Below are 7,082 nucleotides of genomic sequence, written 5' to 3'. Positions count from 1 at the left end.
AGGTATGGTAATCACACTCTACTCTACCTTGTATGATTCTGCATATCTCTCTGAGAATGATGTAGATTCTCTCAGAAGCCATTGTTAAGTAAAGTGTTTTGCTTTTATTCTTTTGTTTATTTTTTAAAATCCAAGGCTCCCTCGTAAATTACAGGAAGAGGGTCTGGACAAGTGCTGATTAGTAAGACCAATGCACACATTTCTGCTTTTTGTTTGCTGTGAAATTATAAACGCTTTATGGATAGAAATCTACAGGGGGACTTGATGCTAAACACTTCAAATAACACTAGCATTTGATAACAGTATTATTATTCAATGAAAAGTTTCATAGCTCTCAGGAACCATCATTCTTCATGACCAGTTATAAGTCTTGATTAAATAACTTGCAGGTGTCTGGATTAAAGTATATTCATTGGGAATCAAAACATAGCACCATCTGGGTTCCTCGTTTGCCAGTTGTGGTTGTTTCTTTGTTTTTAAACTGTTGACAGTACAACTAGAAATATCCCTTTGGGTGCAGACTGAGTTAAATAACAAACAGGATGAGTAAGAGAACAGCTGTAGTTATTTCTCTGTGTTTACCATACCTGCCTTCTTGATTTATAGGACAGCCCCCTCATATAATGTACATTCCATAATCCATTTCCCCCCACAAATGGTTATGATAAAATAATCAAGTGCAGGGAAGGAGTTTGACAGGTGCTTGATTATAAACTTGAATTTTGGATCATATGTGGCTGAGTTTAATAACATGATTGTTAAAAGTAATCAAATTAACTCATGCTGATTCTTTCCTTTGTCTTGTGAACAAGATTATAGGAAGCCCTCCTGATAATATATGTGCTCCATATAAAGGCAATTCAAATGAAATATTCTCTACTCTTTGCCACAGTGTCATTAAGATTATGGCTTTTAAGTATATGCCTGATAATGCTACAAATGATAAAATACAGAATAATTTAATTGCAAATCCACTATATTTGCTAAATGGATTGGTGCTTTTGACTATGAAAACCCAGGGGAAAGGAAAACATTAATTACAGAGCAGAGATTCTCATCCACTAAAGTTGTGTGACACAGGCATATAAAAGTGTCATAACAGCTATCAAAAATGTGTTCACTTGCTAGGTAGGTTCCAATAATGGAATCCTTTAGTAATTGACTCTACTGATGCAGCAGTGTACATGATTCTGATGTAGATGGGGAGACAGACAGACAGATATATAGATAGATAGATCGATAGATAAATAGGTTTTTATTATATTTGTATGCATATCAGGGAAGATTTATTAAGCTGCTTTCCCAGCTTTTGAGGCTTTGCAGTAAATTACAGCAACCACAAATAAAGGATGCAACAATTGCTTCTTTATCCTCTATGCCAGTGTTTTTCAACCAGTGTGCCGTGGCACACTAGTGTGCCATGAGAGATCCTCAGGTGTGCCGCGGCAGACTGACAACAGTGGGACATATTTTTTTAAATTTTGCTTGTTTTTTATTCTGGGCCATTTTTTTTATTTTGAGTGAGATGATGACTGAGGGTAACAGCGCAGTGGCAGCTCGCTTCCCCGACCTGTGTTCACACTTGGAAAGAACCCCCACCCACCACAACACGTGTCTAGTGCCGGCTCTACACGCCGCGGACACTTCAACCCCCCGTGCATGCTGGGGCAGCTTTGCTCCTCCTCCAGAACAGTTCCAGCCAGCGGGGGTGTCCCTTTTTCAGATTTTGAAATATTGGGAGGTATGTGACAGGCTCATCAGGCATCATTTACAACCATGACATATTGACATTCATTCATAGACAATCATTATGATTATTTGTGAATGAATGTTAATATGTCATGTATAGTTTGTAGGAAGCATGGCATGACAGCACAGTACAGTGTGTGTGTGCGTGTGCGTGTATATATATATATATATATATATATATATATACTGTATTAGTCTACAATGTGTGATTTTGTAAAATTTTGGGATGGTGGTGTGCCACAGGATTTTTTAAGGTAAAAAAGTGTGCCACAGCAAAAAAAAGGTTGAAAATCACTGCTCTATGCCACCTCATAGGTAGTAAGATCAATCACACCCCGACACTCAATTGTTCGTTATGATTGATAAGCCCTGCTGTTCCGCAACTGCCTGTTTGACAGCAGGGGGCATGAAAGGGAGTTTGTGTGCAATGTTAAATTTTGCCAAGCGATGCTGCATCACAAGTTGCGTTTGGAGGCAGACATGTTCTTTACTTTAAAATTAAAAATGATCATATGGAACATGCCCGCGTCTCCAGCACTGTATGGCAACAGTGTCTGCAACAGTGTCTGTAATAATGTTATACATATTGTGCTCAAATTACATGCACTCTGCTGAGGCTTCATCACTTTGCCCTTATTGAATGGGAGCTAATATCTAATATCTATCACTATCTATATAAATTAAATTGTATGTTCTGTTTGAATCTTGAAAGTAAATTCTGAAAGTTTCTAACATCTATATGACTATATAAGAAAGTACGTTATTTAAGAAATGATAAAATGTTTATATATATAATATATATTTTTATATATATTAGACTTGTGCAGCAAAGAAATCTTTGGTTCATCCGAAATTTTTGGACGGAATATCCGGGGGAAATTCATAACCTTGAATATTCATTGGCTGCACTAATAGGTATTTGTTCCTTTAAAAAAACCTGAATTTTTGTTATACATTTACATTTTTTTCATTAAAACTAGCGTAAATATTCAAAGCTACAGGTAAAAAGTTCTTAACGCTCTTGGTTTCCATGAGCTTCTCTAAAGTTAGTGCAGGTCCTGGGAGCCGAGCGCGCTAAGTCTCCTGTCAGCGTGGCAGGGACTCTGGCAAGAAAAGGATCAGGTTAGTACAGAGTAAGGAAAGGTAAGTATTACACCTTAAAAATAAAGGAAACAAATGAATACTGATGATTTTCATTTTTCTTTCATTCTTGTTGGTGCATTCATGCGTATATTCATTTTGTTAAAATAAAAGTAAAATCGAATATCCACTTTTCGTCATGAATGAATGCACATCTCTAATATATATATATATATCTTTTTTTGCATGGAAAAAGGTGACATTAAAGCTGTTTATTTTGATTTTGGAACTAACTAGAAGTATATTTTTGTGCAGTGCAGGTCTGTGTGACAATTTCCCACAGCACTAAATAGTTAGCTAGTTGAGCGGACATGATTCGCTACTGCTCACTGACGGACAATCGGCCGCTAGCAGGGGCTGCAAATCATCCTGATTCCCGATCGTACGACTGTTGCTTCTTAACTTCTATTTCAGGTGAGCCTGAAATAATGGGCCTCCGAAACAGCATCCACTGCTTAATAAATGGAGCCCTATCTATCTTTCTTTCTATCTATCTATCTATCTATCTATCTATCTATCATCTATCTATCTATACACACACACATACATACATATATATGTAAATGCATATATATTTGTTTATATACATTATGTATATATATATATATATATATATGTGTGTGTGTGTGTGTGTGAATATATATATATATATATATATATATATATATATATATATATACTGTGTATATATATATATATATATATATATATATATACAGTATATCATCACATTATTTCTAAATGTTGAAACAAGATTATGGTTCTTTTGAAAAAGGCAATGTACATGTAATTAAGATATCAGCTGTTTTGCGAAGTCACCTAAATCAAATATATATATGGCCACTTAGTTTAAGTAAATGTAATCATATTTATGTTGTTGAACAATATAAGTGGACTCAAGAGATTTTTTTTAAAATTTGGTTTTACAGTGATCAGATGAAAAACAGTTAAATCTCACCCAAATTGCTAATATTTTACAGTGATTTTCTGCAGTGAAAAGCTGGGAAAGGATATTTCAGTGCTTATTCCATGAATGGTTTTCATTTTAAACATTATACCATGAACAGATGTACGGATACTGGTAATAGCTCCTTCTGGAAACATTAATCACAGCGTTTTACTAATAATATTTGCTGCAAGTATTTAAAGTTAAAGCATTTCCAGAATGGTACAACTCAAAAAGTGTCACCTTGCTAAAAGTATCATTCATTAAATAAATTATATGTTACAAGAACATTGTGAATGTTGCTTAAACATGGAGATGGTTTCCATTATGCTTTATGGGTAAGCTGTGCAGGTGCCAAATCAATTAGAAATGAATCACACTGCACTCCAATCCTCTTCTACATAGACAAGTACTGGAAAGCATCCAATAGGCTACCAAGAAAATGAGAGCACATTTATTCTTTGGGAAACAGTTGATGTAAGAAATGTTGAATTTTTCTTAATCAAAAATGGTGCAAAGAAGATCAGAAGCTTAAAGGGACATACAGCCCAAAAGTTTTCTCTTTCATGATTCAGATAGAACATACAATTATAAACAACTTTAAAATGTACTTCTATTATCAAAGTTTCTTCGTTTGCTTGTTGTCCTTTGTCGAAAAGCTGGCAGGCAAGTTAAGGAGCGTGCACGTATCTGCAGTACTATATGGTAGCGGTTGTGCTACAATGTTATACATAAGCAAGAGTACAAGATTGCAGCACTATTTCCTGTCATGCAGTGCTCCAGCCATGTGTACACCACCTATCTAGATATCTCTTCAACAAAGAATATCATGATAACAAAGCAAATTTGTTAATAGAAGTAAAATGCAAACTTTTTTAAAAATGATATTCTCTATGTATATAATGAAATAAAATTTTTGGGTTTCATGTCCCTTTAAGATTGAAAGGACCATACAAAGCAACAGACCCGAAAAAATATGTTATTCAAATGCAATATAAAAACTTAAGTTATTTTGTGACTTTTTTATTTTCTTACTTACTTTATATTGCTCTTTGCACAAAATCATAAGGCCAGACTACAAGTGGCCCACTAACCATTTTTTTGCTTGTGTGCTATTTGCTCTGGAAATAAACATTAACGAGGGTGTGTTAGCATGCGTATTACAAGTTCAAAATAAAAAGCAAGCTCGATAGCAAAACCCAATATGCGCTATCTTCAGGACTTCGAACATTGTGACCGCGCTAACTTCTTCTCCTCATAGATTTTAATGAAGTTTTTCTATTAAAAAATATTTTGAACCCGACATCCATTAGACCAACTGCGCTAAACCCGAAGGTACAGGACATGGCTAAGAGTATGAGACCCTTAGTCCTTTGTTTTTTTTGTACCTGCTCCTTTTTTTCAACAATGGAATAAAGGCTTTTGGAAGTACAGTGGTGCGGCTGATTTTGACGTTTTTACTGTTGTTTGGGTTTTTGTAGTGACCCACACAGTCTGCACACTGTTTGTTATATTGGTGCTGAATCTATTGTGCATTTCTAAACTCAAAAGTAGTTATGCATATTCTTCATATAGAAAAAAATGTTCTTTTATTTTAAAATATATAGTTTTATATTTATTTATATTTATATTTATATATATATATATATATATATATATATATATATATATATATATATATATATATTTATACAACAACATTTTAAATTAGGGGGAGATAAAAGGTGAGTTTAAAATCCTCCACTACGCACAAAATATAGAGAAAATAACTCATTGTGTAGTTCATTAACAAATCTAGACAGGCCCGAAGGCTTGTTTTCTCACAGAAAACCTCTGAATTACATTGTTTCCAATGCAGCAAAGGATTCTGGGTAAGATATGCAAATCAAGTACACAATGACACACCTTTTTACTTCCGTCTGCTTTTCAGCAGATTCCCTTTACGCCAACGTATCGCTGTTCACACAGCTTATAAACTTAGCTAGGGTTAGTGCAGTGATTCATAACCATCCCAGGACAGACTGTTTCGTAGTTGTTGCTACTCATCAGCTGGGAGAAGGCTTGAATCACTGCTGGGTGAAGTTGATTCTGGTCATAATACAACAAAATTTTAAATTAGGGGGAGATAAAAGGTGAGTTTAAAATCCTCCACTACGCACAAAATATAGAGAAAATAACTCATTGTATAGTTCATTAACAAATCTAGACTAGCCCGAAGGCTTGTTTTCCCACAGAAAACCTCTGAATTACATTGTTTCCAATGCAGCAAAGGATTCTGGGTAAGATATGCAAATCAAGTACACAATGGGGCCCATTTATCAAAGGGCTTGCGGACCTGATCCGACACTGCGGATCAGGTCCGCAAGACCTCGCTAAATGCGGAGAGCAATACGCTCTCCGCATTTAACATTGCACCAGCAGCTCACAAGAGCTGCTGGTGCAACGCCGCCCCCTGCTGACTCGCGGCCAATCGGCCGCCAGCAGGGAGGTGTCAATCAACCCGATCGTATTCGATCGGGTTGATTTCCGGCGATTTCTGTCCGCCTGCTCAGAGCAGGCGAACAGGGTTATGGAGCAGCGGTCTTTAGACCGCTGCTTCATAACTTGTGTTTCTGGCGAGTCTGAAGACTCGCCAGAAACACGGCCCTTCAAGCTCCATACGGAGCTTGATAAATGGGCCTGTATGACACACCTTTTTACTTCAGTCTGCTTTTCAGCAGATTCCCTTTACGCCAAAGTATCGCTGTTCACACAGCTTATAAACTTAGCTAGGGTTAGTGCAGTGATTCATAACCATCCCAGGACAGACTGTTTCGTAGTTGTTGCTACTCATCAGCTGGGAGAAGGCTTGAATCACTGCTGGGTGAAGTTGATTTCGGTCAGAATACAACAACATTTTAAATTAGGGGGAGATAAAAGGTGAGTTTGAAATCCTCTACTACGCACAAAATATAGAGAAAATAACTCATTGTGTAGTTAATTAACAAATCTAGACAGGCCCGAAGGCTTGTTTTCCCACAGAAAACCTCTGAATTAAATTGTTTCCAATGCAGCAAAGGATTCTGGGTGAGATATGCAAATCAAGCACACAATGACACAATGTAAAAAGGTGTGTCATTGTGTACTTGATTTGCATATCTTACCCAGAATCCTTTGCTGCATTGGAAACAATGTAATTCAGAGGTTTTCTGTGGGAAAACAAGCCTTCAGGCCTGTCTAGATTTGTTAATGAACTACACAATGAGTT

Source organism: Bombina bombina, chromosome 6 (genome assembly GCF_027579735.1).
Source record: "Bombina bombina isolate aBomBom1 chromosome 6, aBomBom1.pri, whole genome shotgun sequence".
Classification (NCBI taxonomy): domain Eukaryota; kingdom Metazoa; phylum Chordata; class Amphibia; order Anura; family Bombinatoridae; genus Bombina; species Bombina bombina.
Note: the sequence above shows the minus strand (reverse complement) of the source record.